The sequence below is a fragment of the Pelobates fuscus genome, chromosome 3 (genome assembly GCF_036172605.1).
Source record: "Pelobates fuscus isolate aPelFus1 chromosome 3, aPelFus1.pri, whole genome shotgun sequence".
NCBI lineage: Eukaryota > Metazoa > Chordata > Amphibia > Anura > Pelobatidae > Pelobates > Pelobates fuscus.
The window spans coordinates 108,967,621-108,993,923 of NC_086319.1; the positions used below are offsets into that span (position 1 = coordinate 108,967,621).

At 39.3% G+C, this 26,303-nt stretch overlaps 1 protein-coding gene across 1 annotated transcript in view; it reads left to right on the forward strand.

Annotated features, from left to right (window-relative positions):
* LOC134602488 (AF4/FMR2 family member 4-like) overlaps window positions 1–26,303 on the forward strand; it is a 99,833-nt gene that overhangs the window by 47,905 nt on the left and 25,625 nt on the right. Inside the window, exon 2 of the mRNA XM_063447414.1 lies at window positions 14,338–14,429. The gene's annotated coding sequence lies outside the window, so the exon portion shown is untranslated. The remainder of the gene's footprint in view (window positions 1–14,337; window positions 14,430–26,303) is intronic.

Genomic DNA, 26,303 nt, shown 5'->3' on the forward strand with positions numbered 1-26,303 from the left:
AACTGGAATAGCTTTGTATGTGTGCTAGAAATGTGTAGATATAAGATTCCCTGTAAAGTGATACCATGTAATTTTATTATGTATGCATTTTAAATTGACATTATTTCCTATCATTTTATTTGACATAAAACATGTTATGTATACCCTTCTCTTGGATTAGAATTGAGTAACCTTGTTGAAGACTGCAATGGGAATGTATTTCCAGACTAAATCTTATTGTTTGCTGGATTGATCCCATATGTCTGATTTATAGAGCTGCATGATTTCTTTGGGCTCATGTCTATACTACCTCATTATTCCTTGGTTTGTTGCATATAAAGTCATATTCAATAGTCATTGTCATTAAAGGAACACTATAGTCACCTAAATTACTTTAGCTAAATAAAGCAGTTTTAGTGTATAGATCATTCCCCTGCAAATTCACTGCTCAATTCACTGTAATTTAGGAGTTAAATAACTTTGTTTCTGTTTATGCAGCCCTAGCCACACCTCCCCTGGCTATGATTGACAGAGTCTGCATGAAAAAAAATACTGGTTTCACTTTCAAACAGATGTAATTTACCTTAAAGGACCACTCTAGGCACCCAGACCACTTCAGCTTAATAAAGTGGTCTGGGTGCCAGGTCCTTCTAGGGTTAACCCATTTTTTCATAAACATAGCAGTTTCAGAGAAACTGCTATGTTTGTGAATGGGTTAAGTCTTCCCCTATTTCCTCTAGTGGCTGTCTCATTGACAGCCGCTAGAGGCGCTTGCGTGATTCTCACTGTGATTTTCACAGTGAGAGCACGCAAGCGTCCATAGGAAAGCATTATGAATGCTTTCCTATGTGACCGGCTGAATGTGCGCGCAGCTTGTGCCGCGCGTGCGCATTCAGCCGACGGGGAGGAGGATCGGAGGAAACACTTTCCCCTTTCCAGAGCCCGGCGGGAGTGGGTCCCTGAGGGTGGTGGGGGCACCCTCAGGGCACTCTAGTGCCAGGAAAACGAGTATGTTTTCCTGGCACTAGAGTGGTCCTTTAAATAATTGTATCTCAATCTCTAAATTGAACTTTAATCACATACAGGAGGCTCTTGCAGGGTCTAGCAAGCGATTAACATAGCAGGATAGCAGGGGATAAGAAAATCTTAATTAAACAGAACTTGCAATAAAGAAAGCCTAAATAGGGCTCTCTTTACAGGAAGTGTTTATGGAAGGCTGTGCAAGTCACATGCAGGGAGGTGTGACTAGGGTTCATAAACAAAGGGATTTAACTCCTAAATGGCAGAGGATTGAGCAGTGAGGCTGCAGGGGCATGTTCTATACAACAAAACTGCTTCATTAAGCTAAAGTTGATCAGGTGACTATAGTGTCCCTTTAAAAATAGCTGTCTTAGTAGTGATCTGAATGTAATGAAGACATTCTGAAACCCTTAAGGATGGTGGGTGTGCTATGCCGTCCTTGGGGGCCAGGCTCTAAACGCCGGTGGGCGGAGTAGCACGTCCACGCCGTCCAGGGTACTTTCCCACTCACCAGCATTAATATAAATTCTCCAAATTGGGGATCGACTGATATTGATTGTTTTCATTTTTTTTGAGCCGATACAGTTGCTGGTAAACTTTCAGGCCGATAGTCGATAATCTACCGATATTCTATACATTTTCCATTTTGGGAAAAAAAAACTATAAAGGTAAATGCACAAAATATACATGCCGCATGTAATGGATGCAGTGTGTTTAGACAGGGGAGCTTTGTGTAGTGAGTGTGTATAGTGGATGCGGTGTGTGTGTGTATAGTGGATGCGGTGTGTGTGTGTATAGTGGATGCGGTGTGTGTGTATAGTGGATGCGGTGTGTGTGTGTATAGTGGATGCGGTGTGTGTGTGTATAGTGGATGCGGTGTGTGTGTGTATAGTGGATGCGGTGTGTGTGTGTGTATAGTGGATGCGGTGTGTGTGTGTGTATAGTGGATGCGGTGTGTGTGTGTGTATAGTGGATGCTGTGTGTGTGTGTGTATAGTGGATGCTGTGTGTGTGTGTGTATAGTGGATGCGATGTGTGTGTGTGTGTGTATAGTGGATGCGGTGTGTGTGTGTGTGTGTGTGTATAGTGGATGCGGTGTGTGTGTGTGTGTGTGTGTATAGTGGATGCGGTGTGTGTGTGTGTATAGTGGATGCGGTGTGTGTGTGTGTGTGTGTGTGTATAGTGGATGCGGTGTGTGTGTGTGTGTGTGTGTGTATAGTGGATGCGGTGTGTGTGTGTGTGTGTGTGTGTATAGTGGATGCGGTGTGTGTGTGTGTGTGTGTATAGTGGATGCGGTGTGTGTGTGTGTATAGTGGATGCGGTGTGTGTGTGTGTATAGTGGATGCGGTGTGTGTGTGTGTGTGTGTATAGTGGATGCGGGGTGTGTGTGTGTGTGTATAGTGGATGCGGGGTGTGTGTGTGTGTGTATAGTGGATGCGGGGTGTGTGTAGTGGATGCGGTGTCTGTGTGTGTATGTATAGTGGATATGGGGGGGGGGGGGTGTCGACTATAATCAGTCGATCCCTAACTATTTCTAAACAAATCTAATGTTAACTGAACATGTTTTTGTTTTTTGCAAATATATATATATTTTTTTTATGAAGGTAAATGCACAAAATATACATGCCAGTCAGAATTTGTTTTCAAGGATATGTGTGTGTAATGGATGCAGTGAGAGTATTTGATTAGTGAATGCAGTGTTTGTGTAGTGTGTGTAGTGGATGCAGTTTGTGTAGTGTTTGGAGTGGGTGCGGTGGATGCAAAATGTATAATTTTTTTTTTGTCCCCCCCCTCCCTTCTTACTTGGACTGGGATGGGGGATATGGCATTCCCTGGTGGTCCGGTGGCATGACTGTGCAGTGGGGGGCCCAGCAGGCTCTTGTTTACCTTTCCAGTAGCTCCCTTCAGCTCCCCTGTCTAACTCTCGCGGCCTGTGTGCTGCATTGACATGGTGACCCATATGGTAACCCGTGGCAACGCTCTGACTGCCACGGGACTCACGGGATTTACATAGGGGAGCTGAAGGGAGCTGCTGGGAAGGTAAGAGCTAGCTGCGGACCGCCAGGCTTGTCATGGGCCCAGCGGTACTGATCTGCAATATCGGTATCTTCATTGGCCGATACCGATATTGCCGAAGATACCGAATATCGGCCAGACTGATAATCGGTCGATCCCTAATCAAAATACACAAAGAATATTGATTAAATATATCTAATTATATGTAATTCTAAATAAATATATAAATAAGTTAAAAATGAGAAGATTTTAAACAAAAATATATGTAATTTCGTTCTAACTGTATTTTGATATTAAAATATATATCAAAATACACTTAGAAGGAAATATATATCTATATACATAAATATATATATATATATATATATATATATATATATATATATAACTATACCTATATATAAATAAAAATAATTTTATATATATATATCTTTTAATTCTACATATATATTTATGTAATATTTTTACATAGATAACCCAGGCAGAAAGTCCAGAGAATTTAATTTGCTTGCACTAGATTTTATCCTGTAACTTTCCAAGACACCATATAACCTGCACACGGGAGGTACAGTTTTACTCGGGAGAGTCTTTGTATAACAAAGGTGATCAGGGAAAATGAAGTTGTTTGCATTTTTCACACACAAACTGCACTTACATTAACCCCTTCAGGACCGGCCTGTTTTTGCGATGTTTGTACGTTAAGGACCAGAGCAGTTTTAACACTTTTGTGGTGTTTGTGTGTAGCTGTAATTTTCCGCTCTCTCATTTACGGTTCCCATACAAGTTATATATTGTTTTTTTCAGGACAAAAGGGGCTTTCTTTACATACCATTATTTGTATTATGTCCAATATTGTATTTAAAAAAAATAATAAAATATGGTGAAAAATTTAAAAAAAAAACATGTTTTTGGACTTTTACTTGAAAAATCTTTTACTTATCTACAAAAGCTAATGAAAAAAACAGCTAAATAGATTCAAAATTTTGTCCCGAGTTTAAAAACACCCAGTGTTTACATGCTTTATTGCTTTTTTTTGCAAGTTATAGGCCTATAAATACAAGTAGGAAATTGCTGTTTCAATATATATATATTTTAAATGTATCAATAGTGACCTTGTAACACCGTTATCTGTCATAAATCCCCGAAACACACCTAACCTGTACATATTTTTTTTAAAGTAGACAACCCAGGGTATTCAAAATTGGGTATGTCCAGTTTTTTTTAGTAGCCACTTAGTCACAAACACTGGCCAAAGTTAGCATTTATATTTGTTTGTGTGTTAAAAATGCAAGAAACACTAACTTTGGCCGGTGTTTGTGACTAAGTGGCTACTAAAAAAGGCTGAACATACCCCATTTGCAATACCTTGGGTTGTCTTCTTTTGCAAATGGTATGCCATCATGGGGCTAATTCTCATTCCTTGGCTACCATACGCTCTCAAAGGCAACCTAACCAATCCGACAAATTTCAATAAAAAAAAAAAGTAAAATCAAGCCTTATATTTGACCCTGTAACTTTCACAAACACTATAAAACCTCTACATGTGGGGTACTGTTATACTCAGGAGACTTCGCTGAACACAAATATTAGTGTATCAGAACAGTAAAATGTATCACAGCAATAATATCCTCAGTGAAAGTGCTGTTTGTGTGTGAAAAATGCAAAAAAATTCACTTTCACTGACAATATCATCGCTGTGATATGTTTTACTGTTTTGAAACACTAATATTTGTGTTCAGCGAAGTCTCCCGAGTAAAACAGTACCCCCATGTACAGGTTTTAGGGTGTCATAGAAAGTTACAGGGTTAAACACAGTGCTAGCAAATTAAATTATCTGGACTTTCGGCCTGGGTTGGCAGGCAGGTCCCTCAAATTGCAATCATTAAAATTACTTAATTAGGTAAAAATATTACATAAATACACATGTAGAATTTTAATATATATACATATTTATATATTTGACGTCTACGTGTATATTTATGAAATTATTTATGTAATTATGTATATGGACATATGTATATTTCGTATTGTTTTTATTTATTTATACATAGATATATATATCATTACATTCTAAGTATATTTTGATATAAATATATATATATATATATATATATATATCAAAATACTGTTAGAATAAAATTGCATATATAAATATTTTTTTATAATTATTAAAAATTATTTTTATTTTTTGTTATTTATTTTTATTAACATATTATTTGTATTTTATAATAATATATATACCATATATATAGCAATTATATATATATTGTATATATTCGTGTGTAATTTAAATATAAGTGTATTTTTATATTAATATACGTATATATAAATATAAAAATACACTTAATATGACATTATATATATATATATATATATGATACATATACATATATTATATATAGATATAATACATGTATATATATCATATATATATATACACATATTATTTATTTATTTTTACACTGATTTTACACTGGTTTTTTTTTTACTTTATTTTTTGGATTTTTTACTTGCAGGGAGACTGCCTGTCAGCACAGACAGTCCCCCTGCAGGCAGATACAAAGACCCCTATTGCGGTCATGTGATCGAGTGATCACATGGCCGTGGGGTCCTGATCTGCCGAGGGGGGACTGCCCGGGCAGACAGGCAGTCCCCCTGGACCGGGTGGAGCACTGATCGCCGCCGTGGGACCGACGGCGATCAGGTAAGTAGCCCCAGACCGTTATGACGGTTCAGGACCGTCAGCGGTCCAAACGCACGTTTTACCGCTGACGGTCCTGAACCGTCAGCGGTCCTGAAGGGGTTAACGATATAATTGATACATTTTACGGTTTTGAAACACTAATATTTGTTTAGCGAAGTCTCCTGAGTATAACCGTACCCGTCATGTACAGGTTTTATGGTGTTTTCCAAAGTTAGTCAAATATAAGGCTTGTGTTTCAGTTTTTTCAAATTGAAATTCGCCAGATTGGTTACGTTGCTTTTGAGACCGTATGGTAGCAGAGGAATCTGAATTATCTCCATGATGGCATTCCATTTGCAAAAGTAGGCAATCCAAGGTATTGCAAATGGTGTATGTCCAGTCTTTTTTAGTAGCCACTTAGTCACAAACACTGGCCAAAATTGGCGTTCAAAATCGTTTTTTTGCATTTTTCACATACAAATATGAACACTAAAAAGTAAATAGGTGAATATACAGTAGTAAAATATGTGTAGTAGCAGGAAAATAGCTACAGACCACCAAGTGAAAACCACTTATACCACTTACACAGAAATATTAAAAATACATACAATTGGTGGAACACACATCTGATGATTCTAGAAAATAAAACAAAATGACAGTATAATACTGTATGGTCAAAATATATATTGTAAAAATAGAGCAATATTACTCACAAGCCCAGAGCCAAATCAGCATATGGCTCTCATGGGATTGTAAATATGAACACTAACTTTGGCCAGTGTTTATTACTAAGTGGCTACTTAAAAAGACTGGACATTCCCCATTTGCAATACCTTGGGTTGTCTACTATTGCAAATGGTATGCCATCATGGTGGTAATTCTCATTCCTTGGCTACCATATGGTCTCAAAGGCAACATAACCAATCTAGTGAATTTCAATGTGAAAAAACTGAAAAATTTAACATGCTATATTTGAACCTGTAACTTCCCAAAGCACCATAAAACCTGTACATAAGGGGTACTGTTTTACATGTGCGACATCGCTGAATACCAATATGTGTATTGCAGTAAAAGCAAATGTATTATAACATTCACAGTTAAAAGGTCATGTAGAACTAAAAAAATTAAAAAAAATTCTTAATTTCTCCCATTTTTTTTAGATTAATATTAATATTTGATGTTAAATGAAAGCCTTATTTCTCCTGAATAAAATGATATATAAGTGTGGGTGAACTTAATATAAAAGAGGTGAATTACGGTTGAACAGACATATAATCAAATTTCATGTTTTTTTGTTTTTTTTTTATATCAACAGCGACTTCAAACTCCGCCACTTTTTATAGACCATCATATTTTATTTTCAATTTCTATACATATTTTTTTCTTTTTTGTCAATCTTTCTTTTATTGAGGCATTTGTTAAATGGGGTACAGAATAAAGAAGGGATGTACGGTTTTCATACAGCTTGGGGTCATGTTAAAACAGTACAACATCTCCTATGAGGAACTGCCTCATTTTGTATCATTTAAGCATTCGATAAGATTACTAACGAGTAGCGTATTTATAATAAAGTAGATAACCATAAGCGAAACATCAAGTGGATTAGGACAATTATATGTCAGGTGAAGCACTGCTTGTGTGTTATAAATGTGGCCAGGCAGTAGCTTATTACTGCATGCCTAACTAATCATGCTTAGGACCGAGCCAAGAACAATGCAAAGGACTACGAATAATTCTGTTCCCTCACTATTCTGGCCACAACAGCAAGATTCATACAAAGTAAAAAAAAAAAAAATTGAAATAAAGACAACAGCAATTAGCATCCTGTTTAGACATGTAGTTTGTATATGCTGCAGATGGGAAGAAAGTGTAGGTACCAAGGGTATTCTGTTACTTCAAAACTACAGGGGTAACCGTATAATGGCATGTCAGTTGAAACTTATATTTCTAACTCTAAGAAAAAAAAATGTTGTACTTGTATGAGGGTATACAGGCTAAGTACAAAACAAAAATGATGCTTAACAATACTGTTTTGCAGCATGGCAGTAGCCGGTTGGTATATGGCACCTATGCAGTAAGTGGACTTCTGTAGCCAGCTGTCTGTAATGAGATATATAGGAAAAATATAGAAGACCTGCTACACTGATTAGGAACAGGAATAACTCTGCAAGATTAGAGGGTAATACACCCTAGGCTAAAAGGCAAAGAGGAGGGTAATATCGTTGGTAAGCTGCATCGTGAGTCCACAGTGGTTGGTGCTTACAGTCTCTGGGACCTCAGTCTCGGGGGTTCACCCGACTCCGGCTTTCAGCAGGAGCCTCTGGTATGCGGGAGGTGCAGCTGTGATCCCCTTTGCCGTCGTATGAATCTGCTGCCGGTGTTGGGCCTTGTACATGCGGGTACTGTTCGGCTGTGGCATCCCTGGTCCAGGCTGTAGCAAGGATCCATCTTTAGCTGGATGAGTGTCGGGTGGCTGTGTATCTCTGTCCCTCAGGGCTGTCTTGGTGGAGCCGGCGGTGCGGTGGGCTGGTGGTGTCTGTATGCCTCCGTTTCGGCCGAGGTACCTCGTGTGTTGTGAGTATCGGTCCCTGTAGGGTGGAGGAGGGTCCGCTTGAGCCTCCCTTGTCAATATTTGACACCATTGCACTGCTACGGTTCGCTGTCTTGGGCTTGTGGAGGGCATTATGGATGTTGCGTCCCCATGATGAACTTGCTCCCGTTGGTACCGTTGCTGATTTTGGGGAGTAACCCCGAGGCAGGCTTTCCCCCTCTGGGAATCTACCCGGGTAGGTATGTGCGCCTCTTGGCCCGGCACGTCTCCCGCCTCGCCGCCATGATAGATCTCGGCTGGGCGTCGTCGCTGCTGTCTTTTGCTTTGTAGCTGGGGTCGGCTTGTGCCGCGAGTGGTCACCTGGCTGGTTCCGGACAGGCTGATGCTGCTTACTTGCTAGCCTGCGCCAGAGTTGGCCCTGTGAGCGCTGAGGTGAGTATGCGGTAGCCATTTTGTGTTCTCCTTGTGGTCGCTTTGATGGACAAAATCCGTGTGTGGCATCGGCATGCTGTTGCATGCGCCTTTCAAGCTTCTGCCAAAAAGCTGTAAATATTGCTTCCAGCCTTGCTGTATAGTCAGCTTGCTCTGCCTGGCATTCTGCATGTTTCTCTGCACTCTCCCTGAGTCGACCAGGAGCTCTAACAGCCTTAGTCCCGGGGGAGCTCTGAGTCCGGTGAGTTGCAGGCTGTGTTATGGGGGTGATCGTCCCCAGCAAGGACCGGGATGACCCCCGCCGGTCCAGAGGGGGGGGGGGTAGCAGAGCTGTATCGGACGTGTGAGCGTGCCCCCCGCCGGGAGATCGGCCGCCTCCCCCAGGCATCAGGCTCCACTCTGGCTTAGGCCGCATGGCCAGTTCAGGCAGTTTTGTCCCGTTTTGGTCCAGGACAGGTATCATCCAGTTCTCCGGTTGTTCCTTTGTCACTCTCTGGTCACCGTGAGTCGGTAGCATCAATAGTTTAGCCAGGATTAGTGTTTATTGGCCCACCGGTGCTGGAGGTCTTTGAAAACACGGCCGGCCATCTTGGTTGTCAGACTCCGCCTGGTTTGTTTTATTTTGATCAAAACTTGTACATTTGACGGAGTCCTTAAAGGGTTAAAACCACAGCATAAGAAGAAAATCATATATTTATTTTTCTGCAAATTAACACAATTTGTGTAAAATGTCTCCACAAAAATGCATCGTGTCACCCTCCACTACGAACAAAGTTTCCATCTAGTATTTTCTGCATGTTTCAAACGGACTTCTTTTAAACTTTGCCAGCCTGTCATAAGTTGAGCTTGTCTGCCTGGGTGGGTTCCTGACCAGTAGCTAAGAAAAACACACAAAAAACAACTCACACTGTGCAATAATTATTGTACCTGTAGAATAACCGGGCAGTTAAAGGAAAGAAATAAAAATATATATTTCTTTAAATCATTTATTTAAATACTCATCATATGTTTCATATCACTAGATCTTGTAATCCTCATATTCTCCATTCATACGAGGAAAGAGCACATTTTAAGTTTGCCACCATGTTCATCTGTGTGGGTTTTAGTAGAACCACTGAGGTGCATGCAAATCTCCATCCTGCCTGCTGACGGAATGTTTGTGCCCAGCACTGCATGATGTGCCTTTATCTAGTATAAACTGGAATTTTAGCTTGTGAGCTGCACTTGATTTTACATAATTGTTTTCCTGGGAGGTACAGAACATATTTATTGCATGATTCCCAATATGTGTTTAGTTGTTACCTCTGGTAACGGGGGCAGGGAACATTGGTCACAGAGGATGTTCTCATGCAAAACAGTTAAGGGCTTCCTAGAAATGAAAGGTTAAAGTTTGCATACAGACTTCCTCAGTCATGGCTTATTTTGCACTGCAGCTCTCTAATAGTGTTTGTTTTGTATTTTTTTGGTCATGGGTAGGGATTTTTTAGCCTTCATGTGATGAAAAAGATAATTTACAAGGTGTAGAGTGTTGTTTAACCCCTTAAGGACACATGACATGTGTGACATGTCATGATTCCCTTTTATTCCTGAAGTTTGGTCCTTAAGGGGTTAAATAACCCTGTAAATGCTTGTGGCAAGGTGGAGTGAATTAAAATCACTAGTAAGTAAGACTATTTAAATCATGAATTCCTGTTAGGAATACAAACAGGCATTGCTAACTGTGGAGTGATTTGTCAAATTTGTTTGGAAAATAGGAGTCTGCTAAAAAAAAAAATACATTAAAAAAAATTAAGTGCCAGTTTTTTTGTTTTTTTAAACAAAGCTTAATTTTCAGCGACGGTAACCAATTCAGCTAAATGTGTAGTGGTTAAGCTTGTTTGAGATGGGTCCTAATCTACCTATTGATCCTGTGTGACTGTGTAATTGTCTAATTAATTGTAAAATTTATGGAATTAGTTGGCACTTTATAAATACCAAAAATAAGTGGTTCTGGTGTCGATTAGAATGTCCCTGCAGACATGTTAATGCGAGCACTGCCCTTTCTGCAATGTTTACATTGGTGCCTAGTAACGCCTCTAGTGGCAGTCACTCAGACAGCCTTTAGAGGGGTGATTCCTAGTCAGGTCGCTCTGCATTGAGGTGCCTTATGTTCTCCATAGAGATGCATTAATTCAATGCGTCTCTTTGAGCCAATGCTGTTCAGTGCCTGCATGTGCGATGATCCACTGATTTATTTAGAGACTGTCACTAGAGGCTGGATTACACTCAATGTAAACATAGAAGTTTCTCTGAAACTGTTTACAGCTGCAGGGTTAAAACTAGAGGGACCTGGCATCCAGACCACTTCATTGAGCTGAAGTGGTCTGGGTGCCTATAGTGGTCCTTTAAGGAAAGTAATTCAAAAAATATTAAATTAGTTGTTCTGATTTTCAGAGTACATAATATGTCTAAAATTTCAGATTATTTTGAAAGTTACAGGTCACAAAATACAAGGATTTAAATAAAATTTAAATGTGGAGCGATTTTAGAATTTGGCATGTTTGTCTTGTAAGCTTAATAGCTACCACAGAAAGCAAAATTGACGCACAAAAGTATTTTTAAGTAAAGCACACGTCACAGGCTATTTACCTAAGGGTATTCTGACACTTTTTACGTAACCATTTTGCCGCAATCTCTGCTAAATAGTGTAGTAAAGTGTTGATTTTTTTTTGAGATTTCTAACATAATCACATAATACAAGGTTTTTTAATGTGTATTTCATAAAGCTGATGTATACTACTGCTGTAGAAAACCTATATTGTGTTCATCCATATCTACCAAGTAAAAAGATACCCCCCAATATATGCCTTTGTCACTATCCTGTGACGTTACAGTGCCATAAAAGAGACCTGACCATTTCAGTTTTCACAGTGATAGTTTTGATTAATGTGATGGGTGCAGGTCTCATTTTGGGGCCTTGTAGCAGTTTGACGTTGCATTTACCCCTCAAGGACCTACCATTTGTGAAAGACACTACAGGGTAACTCATATGGTGTATATTGTGCCTTCACGTGATGGCATTTTTTTCACCAGTTTGTCAACCTTAGTGGTAAAATATATATTTTTTGCAGATTTTACATACACATTACTTTTTGTCTGGTGATTTTTCAAGCCTGGTATCTGCTACTGTGATCAAACCCCCCATAATTATGCTCGCCAACTCTTCTGAATAAAACAATCCCACCAATGTAAGTCTTTGCCACTATCCTGTGAAGCTACAGTGCCTTAAGAGTCCTGACATTACAGTTTTTACAATTAGAATTTTGATAAATGTATTTGATGTTTCTATATCACATTTTAGAGCATTGTAGCAGTTTGACAGTTAAATTTACCCCATAAATGCATACCATTTGTGAAAGTACACAGGCTGTCATATGGTATATTTTGAGCTTTATTATACAGTTATTTTAGCACCAATTTCTTTCAAATTTTATCGTATGGTTTCATTTTTGTATTTTTACACACATTTCATTTTAGTAGTTAATTTTGGAAATTTGATATATGCTACTGTAAATTAAATCATTAAATTATTCTCGGCTATATTTCCTGAGTACAAAATGACCCCCTTTGTGTATACCCTAGCCAGGTTTTTGTGAAAAAATACAGGGCTAAAATTATATCTGGCCCAGTACGTTTTTTTTTTTTTTTTTTTTTAATAGCAAATTGACTATGGGTCTTTGTTTCATTTTTGGGCATTTTAGTAGCTCATATATTTAAATTATGCCACATATGCATACCATTTGCAAAAGTGGACACCATGGAGACTCTCACATAAACTATTATAAGCTTTATTGAAGTGACATTTTGTTACCATTTTGTTTAAAAGTTTGTGGTATTCACTTTTATTTTTACATACACATAGTATTTTTGATTCTTATTTTTTAAATCTCGTGTGTCCCACTGTCATAAAATTATCTTATTTATCCATATGTATTTCTTTGGAAAGTAGCTTAATCCCAATCTAAATCCCTAATTCTAAACCAAATCCTAATCCCAAATCTAACCCTCAATCTAATCATAAACCCATACCACAATCCTAACCCATACCGTAATCCCATGTGTAACCCTAATTATAACATTAATCCTAATCGCAATCCTACCTTTAGCAATAGTGTTAAAATGATTCCCACTGCTGGTGTCAGCAGAGGAATTCCCTCGCTATATTCAGCAAGGGATGCCTGTGCTCACCCTAATCCTTATCTGAAACATTAACCCAACACTATTAATTCTAAAAGGGGATTTTAAACTAAAACACAGTAGTACATATTTTCATTATTGCAGTCTCCTATCTCTTTCATTGAAGACATTATGCCCAATACAATGGATTTTTGCTGGGCAACTGAAAAAGCTCAGCACTGATCAGAATGGCATTGGCGCATAGAGGGTGACCCTCCAGGGTCTGTTCAGACCCGTGGGGGTTTCCCAAGCACCAGATCACTTGAGAGAATGACTGTAGCTGAACTTGATCATTCAGCTGCAGTGTTCTGTCATTTAAAGGGCTACACGCAGTGCTGACTTTCAGCACTGCATGCAGCGCATCAAAAAGTCTGGGGACGCTAAAAATGACCCCAGCTGACAGAGGGAAGCCTCAGGTACCTAGGTTTCCTGGTATGAGCAGAAATATAACCCTGCTCACACTACATTGCTGTCTATGGGGATTTAGATCCCCATTAAAAGAACTGCATGCCGATCTCACTTTGAGCTCTGCATGCAGCTCAGCTGTCAGTCTCGGGACATTAAAAACGACCTCAGCTGATAGAGGGGAGCCCCAGGTTTCTAATGATACCTGGATTTAATGGTGTGAGCAGGGATTTATCCCTGCTTACACAACAATCTAGATATAGGTATTTAAATGCCTATTTAAGCAGATACATGCCGTGCTGACTTCCAGCACTGCATGTAGCTCATCAAAAAGGCTGGGATCACTAAAAATTTACCCAGTTGATAGAGGGGAGCCCCAGGTTTTCATTGATACCTGGAACTCCTTGTTTTGAACAGGGATTTAACCCTGATTACACCAAATCAGGGTTAAATCCCCATTTAAATGTTTGTTTGCAGCGCTCACTTTGAGCTCTGCAAACAGAGCATTGGTCAGTCTGGGGCCACTAATTCTGGCCCCAGGTGAGAGGGGAGCCCCAGGAATCAAATGATACCTGGGGCTCAGTTACCTGCAAGGAAATAGACAGAATTTTCGTCATGCGTCCTTAAGGGTAGGATCAGCATGAGGCATGCTTAAGGGGTTAAAAATGTATTGATAATCCACTGGCTTCAGATGGAAGGGGTTTTCAATCACAATTTGTGTATTTTGCATTTCTAAAGGTATACTTAACCGAATATTGCCATGCAAACTTGCTGTAATCAAGTGACACACATACGCACTGTTGATGTTTAGTTTATTTCACTGTAAAGAAAATTGCAAAATAGTGTTTATTTTGGGAAAAAATATCCATCTTGGCTGTAGTCCCAGTTTGGCAATTTTAACAAATTTTTCAATTTGTTTTTCCATTCACTGTTTAGTGAATATACGTCTATTAATGTTTGTTGCTTTATAGACCTTAATCAATAATTACTTGTGCTTTCCTCCCCCCCTCCCCCACCCCACTTTCTTTCATATAAAGGTGACCCTTTGGAAGGCAAGCCTCAACAGACAGAAGCATGGTTGAAGTGCAGGCTTTCATTCTGGAAACAATCGGAGAGGTGGTGATCACTGGTATGTTTTGTTTTTTTTTTGTCTTTTTTGAATTATGAACTTAAGCAGTGTAAGAATAAATCACCAACTGGAATAAGTTCCAAGAATAGTGATTAACAGAATCAGTGAGCGATGCCAAAATTAAAGGAAGATTCCAATCTCCATAATTACTACAAATATGGTATAATGTTATTGTACAAGGAGTGCCCTGATGTCCACCACCATAAGGATTCAAACCATTCTTTTTTTCAATGGTTTAAGTTTACACCCGGAGTCCACCTGCACTGCTGCCAGCCTCCACTATCATCTCCTGATCGCTCATGGAAGTTCCTGATGAGGTACTTACAGGTGTCCCGAGCTGAACCTGCAATACTCATTGGCCCATATTGTTGCTGGTTCTTGCTGAGGAACTTTCATCTTTTTGGAGATGATGGTGGAGTTGTGTAGTCGCATCCAAAAACTTTTTGACTCCTTACTGTGTGGTGGGTGCATCAGGGCAGTCTTTACACCAGAACCACAACCGCTTGCTCATAGTACTTGAAGTGTTCTTTTAAGGATTTGGTGTGCTGCCAATGATTTCGCTTTTTATAGGCCTTAATCAAATTTGTATCACACCATATGCAATAACACAATATTGTTAAGCATGCCAGGCTGGGTGGATGTATGTAAAAAAAAAAAAAAAAAATACAAAAAAAGAAATGGTAATTTGTAAATGTCAGAGGAAGTGTGTGTGTGTGTGCGCCCGTGCCCACCTGCAAATCCGCATCTCCTAATAGAGATGCATGGGCTCCATGCAGAGCTTGGAGGAGCTGAACGTGGGTGCTGCACACTGCAGCTCTGACCTTGGACTTTAGTGGCCGTCTAAGTGACTGTCACTAGAGGTGTTGGCAAGCAGCAATGTAAACACATGGAAAAGCCTGCAGGGACAAGCTACAGACACCAGAACTACTACAATAAACTGTAGGGATTTTGGTGACTTTAGTCTCCGTTTAAGAAATGCATTTTTCTCGTTGAAAATTAAACTTTGTCCGTTAAAAAAACAAACTGTCTCTTAACTTTTTTAGCTGATTCCTAGGTTCCAAACAAATTTGTCAAGCTCTGAACTAAAGGAAGTAGAGGAATTAAACAAGGTTTGATGGTGGTTAGGACGTTTACACTTGTTGCGTAGGGGAATCTGTTAATTTGATTCATAGACTGGAGATATGTATTTTTATAAATTAAGATCACATGCTACGCCAGAGAGACAGCTTGCATTTACCACTACAACGTTTGTGAAAGGACATTTACTAAAAGTGAATTTTACATTTCTAAAATAGATCTTTTTGAGTTAGGCTATTTTTTATCTGTCAGCTATGCTTTTAGTCTGGCTACTCTAGCCTTAAATTTGCTGTGAACTCTCTGTAGCGAATAACCCTATAAGGTTTCTCTTAGACACATTTAATCAGTGGGATGCCAAATTTCAACAACTAATAATTAATTTACACCTGTCAGGTTTCTTTAGACAAACAATGAGAACGTAAGGTTTGAAATAGTTCTATTACACAGTTTGCATTTATATTAAAATGTAAATGTAAATTAGAATTTAGAAACAAAAGATGTGAAGAGGGCATAGGTACAAATACATTGCATGTGGTGTTTAGAATTATTTTATTTTGCATATTCAAATGAAGTACCAAATACTATACACTATAAAATAGTTCAATAGCGGTTCCATGAGCTCAGTTTTTTTATTATGCAGAATAAATGCCCCTTGGCTAAACAGAAAAATGTTAAACAGTTACATTGTTCTTCCTCATTTTTATAAAATGCTCTTTTTATATCTCCCCCCTCTTCACCCCCAAAGCATTTGAGCTTGGGGTTAATGTAGTGTACCTGCATTCTTAGTTTTCAAATGTGCTAGTTTTAAAGATGCACTCAAAGTACCATAACTTTTTTTTCTTCTTACCTGGTGTCTGCCTGGCTCGGTTCCTCACTTCCTCTACTTTAATTAGAGACACTGAAACTTCCTGTCTAAACAAAGTCCACTGGTGGCTCATGGGCTGAGAACAATCAGCTGACACACAATCAGCAAGCCTTGCATTGCCGGTGTTCTATCGGGACATTTAGGGTTCAAATTAGGGTTAGGATTAGGGACTTTTTTTTATATTGAGTGATATTTCACATTAGGGGAATATCAATAAATTGTGATTTTTCACACTTTATTTTAACCCTTACCACAAGGATTAGGCTAAGAATAGTGTGTGAGGTTAAAATAACTTACCTAACCCTAATTTGAACCTTCATTTAACCCTAAATGTCCCGTGTACCTAAGATTAGTGAATGCACGAACTATAATGAAAGTGTAAAACTAGCTTTACTTACCTTCCAGGACCTTGCTGTGGAGGAGTAGCAGGAGTTCTAGCATGCATGTGCAGCACAGGATCCAGCTGTTTTCCCTCACCGGAAGTGAGGAGGGTAGGGGATTTTTACAAGGTAGGGGAATTTGATAGAACACCGGGCTTACTTCAAAAGAGTCAACATTTGCTCCTAAGCAGGAGCTGTGCCCGGTGGACGCCAGATAATGTCATACTGTTTTAAAACTGTTTGACTATTTACAATAGGGGGATGCCAGGGCTCCCTCCAACATTAGGAAAGAAAAATGCATTTCTTTCTAGTAATGGAGTGTTGCTCTTGCTGAGTAATCATTTACAGTTTAGAGTTTGCACTGATATGGTTTGTGATCTTGGTCACATCAAATCGTGCTTGTCCCTAGAAATTGCGCCATTATGCAGCTGAGCTCAAAGCAAACATACAGACTTACAAATGGACCAAAATTTGAAGAAGAAAGCGTTTATAATCAAATTATTAAAGGAACACTTGAGCATTAGGAATACAAACCAGTTTTTTCCTAGGTTTTTAGTGTCCCTGTTATATAGGTAATACAGATTAAGGAACAGTCCACACCTAAAAATAGTTTTACATTTTACAAGGCTATTTAAAATCCCCTATCTCGGCAAACATCTGGGGATTTAGTTCCACCATATGGCCATATTGGGTTAAGTCAACCTCTATGTCACAGTACCCCAGTATCAATGGATCCTAAATCAATTCCAAGGTGGGAGACCAATTAAATGGTGCTAAATGAACTAAAGTGTATTTAATCTGTTGTATGAGCATTGTGAATATATTGCAATTATATTATTTTTTATAGAGCAGGTATGCTTTGTGAGTAGATATCAATGCAGTGTACCGATGAGAGGGTACTGGGAGACAAAATGGTCTGTTAAAGTGCTAAAAGGCTCCACAATAAATGTAGGAGTCTAAAGTACAATTGAAAAACTAGAACAAAAGAGAGAACAAAAAATAATTTATTCATAAAATATAAAAATTGCAAAAAATAGCAATCACCCAAAGTGCTACACACTAAACTAATAGTGAAAACCTAAAGTAAATAAAATAAATGCGGAGCTAAATATAAGAAAACTCTGAAGTCACAAGATATATAAATAATAAGCAAAAGCACACGTCTGTGCTAACCGGGAAGATGTATCTGATAATGCCTAATAATTTCAGGGGAGTATAGAGTTAATTCTAATTAATAGAGCAACATAGGATATAGAGCGTGTGAATCCTATGTGTTGCATATGTAGGATACAAGTAATAGTTGAATGGTAACAGTATATATAGTTCCTAGTTCAGAATGCCTAGGTTGCCAGTATAAAGATGGCAGTGGTGATACTGCTGATAGCATATGAATACCACATACAATGATTGACTGTGGATAATGGTTATAATGCACAAAAGCCTCTAATCTAAGAGCAACAAATGATTATAAATGTAAGTACTATGCTGGCAATCAACTCCGTGCTGGACATAAGAGGTCATCTCATAGTTAAATGAACGGCATAATTAAATGGATGAAGGCAAAAAATGATGATTGCTGGATTTTAGCAGTCATTTGAGATCGTGCCAAAAAATACAGTTAAAGTTCAGCTAACGTTGTGTAACTGGAGATGATAAAAGTTACAATGTATCAATAAATCAGTAGTGTATACTGAAGGTAATTGTTACAGTATACACAAACTGTCAATATGCGAGTAGCAATTAAATGCAAGTGTGCTATGCTGGCAGTTAGCCTCCGTACTAGGAAGCATAGTTGATAAAATTAAAGCAGGGGAAAACTACTGTTCCAGAACGGTTCCCAAAGATTCTGATCAATATGGGTAATACAAGCAACATGTAGCTGAAATACATAGGAGTAAAGCTGTATACCTAGATACAATGATAATTAGATATTGGCTATTACCCCCGTGCCTTCAAGGGCACCTGAATCTATCACTGCTAGATAAGTAGTGTCGATTAGACTGAATCAGAGATATATGCTGTGATACTGAACTCTGGAATAACACGAAAGTTGCAATAACTACAGATAATAGAAAATTGTATCCCTAAATTGAATACTGGATTAATGTCAGTTAACTGAATCAGAGATACAAGCTGTCATGCTATTGAGCTCCGCATTTATTTTATTTACTTTAGGTTTTCACTATTAGTTTAGTGTGTAGCACTTTGGGTGATTGCTATTTTTTGCAATTTTTATATTTTATGAATAAATTATTTTTTGTTTTCTCTTTTTTGTTCTAGTTTTTCAATTGTACTTTAGACTCCTACATTTATTGTGGAGCCTTTTAGCACTATAACAGACCATTTTTTCTCCCAGTACCCTCTCATCGGTACACTACCTTTAAACATTTTGTCTATTTCTACTAGTGGTTACCCCCCTTCTCTTTAGTTTACCATATTGGGCTGTATTCAGTGTGTTCTTTGTTCTTTGATCACTAATGCGATCACTAAACTAATTGCTTAGTTTTGACACTGCATGTTTTGTTTTTGTTTTTTATCACATTCATTTTGTATTATATTCACAATGCTATTACAAAATACACTTTAGCTTATTTAGCACTAGCACTAATTAATTTTTCTCCAACATTGGAATTAGTGTAGGACCCACCGATATTGGGGTAATGTGAAGTAGAGGTGGGCTTAACACAATATGGCCATATGCTGGAACTGAATCCTCATATTTGTTTGAGAGGTGATTTTAAGTAGCCTTATAAAATGTAAAACTGTATTTGTATGTGGGTGCTGGTCCCTTATCTCTACTTTGTATACATTTTGCTCTCTAGGGCAGCACCATTGCTAAGAAATAAGTTTTGGATGTGCCTCCAAATCGCTTTAAAAAACAAAAACATTTTTATATAGCTGTCCCACCCCTTAATCTGTGTGACCTACAAATTATTTTAAATGGCTTTTTAATTTTCCTTCTAATCGGTGCTACTTGCCTCTCCTTGTCCCACAATGTCACAGAGGAGGCATGGCTTCCTCTGCGGTGCTCCAATTCAATGCTACATATTGAACATTGGGGACCTGATGCGCACATCCAAGTATTGAAGCACTACTTTACTATGGAGACATTTGCGTTGCTTGATAGTTTTACTCAGTCGGTGCAGAGAAAGTGCCTCTAGTAGCTATTAGGAAGACTGCTTCCGAAGGTGGATTTAATCCTGCAGTTATTTTACATTGCAGGGTTGAAAAAGCGGGACCACTACACCCAGACCATTTAATTTACTTAAAGTTCTGTAGTGATCGTTTAAAAAGTAAGACAGATGGTTTAGTCGCACTGCAAGCTGTATGTTATTTTTATCTTAACACTTGTACTAGAGTTTACAGGAGGTATAATATCTATCCTCATACATGAGTAATTCACCAATGATTCTTCTAAATTTGAAGTACACCCATTGAGGTGACTAACCATTTTTATTGTGTGATAATGCTTCATGACTCACCTGTACTAAATGATGCTTGCACCTGGCAAAAATGTTCTGTGTGTTTTTATTTTTCCTGATTCACCAAAATAATTCTTAGTCTAGATTTATAGAGGCTTAGGAGGAGGGTATGGTTATACATACATTTTAAATGCATTATTGCTCAAATCTTCATTGTCAGATGCAAAAATAAATATCCTAAAATATCAAGGTAGTTATAATTTGCAAGTGAGTGGCAGAAATAGCTGGCAAGATAATCTAGTCATAATTTCAGTTCTTTCAACACACATGTATTGGTGTTAAATCTAGACAAGGAAATTCAGATGATATTTGATGGATTCAGGGTTTTTTTTTTTTTGTTTTTTGTTTTTTTTAAAAGCTTGAAAAATCGGTGCAAATCACATTTTGCTCCACAGTGATTTAATAACTATTACTGGCCCGTTCTAACATGTGGCCTGCTCCTGTCAGGGCTGCATAATAGATGGAAATTAAAGAGGTATCTTTAGATAAATTTGTTTGAAAATGGCTCCTCTTCAGTCTGTTTAAATTTGTATAATTAGTTTGTTTTTCTATTGTACAAATGGAATTTATCAAAAGACTAGTACAGATGAATAAGAAACACATCTCAGATCCTTATTCAAATTGCATGTGTCTCCTAACATGGTATAATCCCATTAGGGATTAATTACAGTTTGCTCTGTTATAGATTAAAAACTGTAACAGTAAATCAACTTCCTGTGACATGTATAGAGTTTTTATCCTAAATAGGAAATAAACCAGCTTTTGAAATATAATCTTTTAAAGCCAGGTTGTATTTGGCAGCTGAAAACGTCTGTGCTGACACTGTTAAACCCCCTAAAAACACTGTTATGATGTTGAGAATACTTCACTTTGTCACTGTGCAAACTTTGCAGAGTGAGAAAATTGTTCAGCATCACCTCATTGATGTTGAAAAATTGTTGATTTGCCAATAAAAATGTCATGGCCTGCCTTTCCGTGGTTTAATGGCACCCTTGGTAGCTTGTGATCATGACTTCCTGCTCCTCTAGGATAAGCAAGCAAACACTGGCTGGCTTGGGGCTCAGTTTAGTCAAATAACCCATCCAGCTTCCCGTGACTGTAAGAATGCAGCCACGTGAATACAAGGACTTGACATCCTTTTTTTTTCTCATCTGTTTATTTTACAATCCAGGGATCAGATTAACATCTAAGTCACAAATGAATGTAGTTTGTCATACGCTGACCAGATACATTCTGTTTGTTAGTTACACGTTTATGCATTGTAATCACTTTTCCTCTCTTTCTGTGTGTGTATATATATATATTTTTTGTAGGTATTTTTAGTAGCACACAGTGCTAGTCACTGTTTAATAATTTTTAAGTGCATTTTATTTGCCAACCCTTTATATATGGAAATTTGTGGAATTAATGTCAGGTTTGGAAGTACAGTAATGCTTGGATAATATCTTGCAGCCCAGGCCCCTTATTGAGATTAGTTCAGAGCAGGACTAGGCACAAGGCAATCCTGTGTTGCTGCCTAGGCCCAGGGGTAAGACAGGTGCCCTGGAACTGAGTTTAGTTAGCCCATTAACCATCCACATGTGAGGAATAAGGGCAGGGCTGCCATCAGACATTTTGGGGCCCCTAACACTTCTCAAGGTCTGGGCTGCTGGCTGCCTACCTCCTAGCCACACGCAGACGTGCACACACCGAAACTGAGAGACATACACAGACACACACAGACGCGCACGCACACAAACATACTGAAACTGACAGGCATACAGACACACACACACATACTGACAGACATATACACACACACGCATACAGACACACACATACTGAGACATATACACACACACACATACTGACAGACATATACACACACACACACATACTGACAGACATATACACACACACACACATACTGACAGACATATACACACACACACACACATACTGACAGACATATACACACACACACACATACTGACAGACATATACACACACACACACATACTGACAGACATATACACACACACACATACTGACAGACATACACACACACACATACTGACAGACATACACACACACACACATACTGACAGACATACACACACACACATACTGACAGACATACACACACACACACATACTGACAGACATACACACACACACACACATACTGACAGACATACACACACACACACATACTGACAGACATACACACACACACACACATACTGACAGACATACACACACACACACATACTGACAGACATACACACACACACATACTGACAGACATACACACACACACATACTGACAGACATATACACACACACAAACATACATACTGACAGACATATACACACACACAAACATACATACTGACAGACATATACACACACACAAACATACATACTGACAGACATATACACACACACACATACTGAAACTGAGACATATATACACACACACTGAAACTGAGACATATATACACACACACACACACTGAAACTGACACATACACACACACACACTGAAACTGAGACATATATACACACACACATACTGAAACTGAGACATATACATACACACACACACACATACTGAAACTGAGACATATACATACACACACCTACTGAAACTGACACATATATATACACACACACACCTACTGAAACTGACACATATATATATACACACACACCTACTGAAACTGACACACATATATATATACACACACTGAAACTGACAGACATATATACACACATATACTGAAACTGACAGACATATACACACACACACACACATACTGAAACTGACACATATACACACACATATCCAATTGTTCTTAACTTTAATTTTCAGGAGGATGGCTGATGGGGAGTCGGATGGCTCTCCAGTGTGGCCTGTCTTTCTCCCCTCCCGCGAGGGAGCTGGGACTACCGGCCGTCACTTCTTCCCAGCACAACTTGCGGCTGTAATTTTTAAAGGGGCCCGGTCGCGCTATTACACGGCCGCAGCGCTGACCGGGCCACTTAAGATGTAGGGCCGTTGGGTGGCCCTAAATGCAGTTCCGCCGCTACACGTGGGGGCCGTGGTCGTGTCAACCGTCATGGTGTCACCCCCTGATGGCGGCCCTTATAAGGGGGACTGGTACCAGTAACCTGGTTAGAGCCACATGGGATGTGAATTCTTCTCCGGATCAGTTATTAATGGGTTACATACTAGAATGGTAATTTAAAGCCACGCATTGATGTTCAGGGTTCGGTATCTCGTTCCACCCTCACCACTTAACCCTGCAGGCTCACAATAACGCCTTGCTGATGGAACCCTTGAAGGTTCTACCAGTTGGGGTTCCAGGGCATACATCTCCTTAACCTGATGTATATTTCGTACAGCTGAGATAACGTAAAGCTAATAGAACTGACATCCATTGCACTGGGAGACCATAATCCCATGCTCTGTTAATTCCTGTCGCTCGGACCATGGGGTATGAGGCCATCGCAATAGCCTGCGCCTAATTGGCTGACGGGGGCGCGGACAGAGCGTGACGTCACAGCGTCAAGTGTATAAGTCCGCACGGGAATGGAGCGCGGCATAACCGTGTATTGTGGGTGCAGCTGTACGGCTCACTGGTCGGATCGTACATCCTGTTCGGCCTCAGAGTGATCGAACTATAACCCGAACCGAATTTATCATTCTTCTCTCCGCTCATAGGAAATGAGCAATAATTACTACTACTACTACTCATCACTGTACTCCGCCTCCCCACCCAGGTACCGTAACCATTCTTTTCCCGGTTATAATGTATCGTGTGATCTGATCTTTCTTCCTCCCTCCGTAATGGTAAACATTTTAATCCTTGTAATGAATTTGTATGATCTGTAATGTTGGCAGGATTGGAAAATAACCAAATATTGACATGGCTAGCTAGGAAGGATACATTTACACAATATTTGGTATTAATGTATTTTCCTGTGTGCTCTACCCTTTTTTTTTTTTCACCATAGCCTAGTAGACAATGATAACTTGAATACTACTTTCTTCATTTAATGTTAATACTTTTGTGGTCTGTTTAAATGCTTTTGCAATTAAATATATGAAAGGACATCTCCCATAAGCTTAGTATTCTTAGCCAGTCTGGCTCCTGATGGAGTGCATTCTGCCAGTGTGCATTTTGTTTGAATTTGCTTGTGCTTGGTATACATCCTGCTATGAGAATAACTTGTGGGAACAGCACAGTACACAAGCTCAGGAAGTTGCTCTGCAGTGGTGATTTGGGTAATAATTGCTTCTCCACCACTGATTTAAGCAAAGTGGTTTAAATATAATTTAAATATGAAAGTGTCCCACATTAAAATACCTAAAACCCAGGTAGGCTCACAAGAAAGCGGTTAAAACAAACACAACTAGTTACTGTGTTCTTTCTTAGAAGCCATGCTATAAAAAGATCTGGTCATGGTATGATGCCTGAACATAATACAGAATTTACTTAAACAAACCTTCCAAAGCTGCTTTTACAAATTACGCTTTTCCAGCCTAATTTTTCAGGTCCAATCGTTTCAGTTCTGAAACTATTTTATATCATATCAAAGGCATATCCATTTCAACTACCTCATGCAGCGTACTCCCAAGCTTGTTAATGAAAATTGCATGATTTTGCTATTACATGACGAAAAGTCATGATTTTATTAAAGACACGGAGGCGAGTATTGCATATCCCTTTCTTTACTGTTGACAAATAGCAGCAAAGGAAACATACAGAATGAAAAAAGAATGAACATGTGATAACATAGGCCCCTCCCCCTCAGGTCCCAGTATAACAGGCAGCACTTCCCTTCCATTTCCCTCTTTCTGCAGATGCGACCAAAGAACAATGTCCATAACTAGAGTAATGCGAGAATAAAGTCCCAAGGTAATAACAGAAAAAACCGAGGAGGTATAACATCACAAACTGGGAAGTGTGGCCGTAGAATCCATAGGACCGATGGAGGACAGCGGGAGGAGACCAATAAACCGGACCCTTGCTAGACGTCTTGCCAGATTAAGCTGTGGAGACATAAAGGACAGGAGCCAACAGGTTAAAGTCGATACTTGTAACTAGTACAAGGTTACACCAGTGAGAACAAAGACCCTTGTATATACAATCCCACAAAACAATCAATGTTAACATATCCAGTAATATTGAAAACAACAAGTATAAGGACGGTCCCACTTACCGTCCCAAACTATAACATGTGGTGTATCGTGGTATGAGTAATATGGGTGGGGAGATATATACTTACCAGCGTGAGAGTAACAAAAAAAGGGTGGGGCAATACTCGCCTCCGTGTCTTTAATAAAATCATGACTTTTCGTCATGTAATAGCAAAATCATGCAATTTTATAACAAGACACGGAGGCTCATATTGCAAGTTTAAAGCTGATCCATTATTACAGCGAATGTGTGTGGGGCCGGCCGAAAGTAGAATTCTCGGAAGGTAGATTCCCTAGACCAATCAGCTGTTCTCATAATGTCTTCTAGGCGGGCGCCCGCAGACATCATAGAAGAGGCCGAAGCCCCTCGTACTGAGTGGGCGCCGAACACTGTAGTGTCAATGCCCGCTTGGGCCAGCAGCCATTTCACCCAGCGTGATAAGGTAGTGCTGGAAACTGGGTGAAAAGGGGGGCGGAAAGATAAGAACAACTGACGGGAGGCAGTAGATCGGTGTGGTTCGGTGCGAGATTCGTATTCACGAAGGCAGGTCACTGGGCATAGCGAAGGAGAGGCAGGGAAACTAGGGTAGGATACCGCCTTGATGGAAGTCTTAGTGCGTCTGCTGATGTTAAAAGTTACCCCGTCCGGGGTGTATGACTTGGCATCGACGTCCAGTGCACTGACATCCGAGACTCTCTTGCATGAGATGAGACAGAGCAGGCACACCAATTTGGCCGACAGCTGTTTGAGGGAGAGTCCTGCGTTAGCGGGCCAGGATGAGAGGAAAGCCAATACAACTGAAACATCCCAGGTCGTGGAGTAGCGGGGCCTGGGTGGCCTTGAAAATCTAGAGCCCTTGACGAGTCGGCACACTAGAGGGTGTT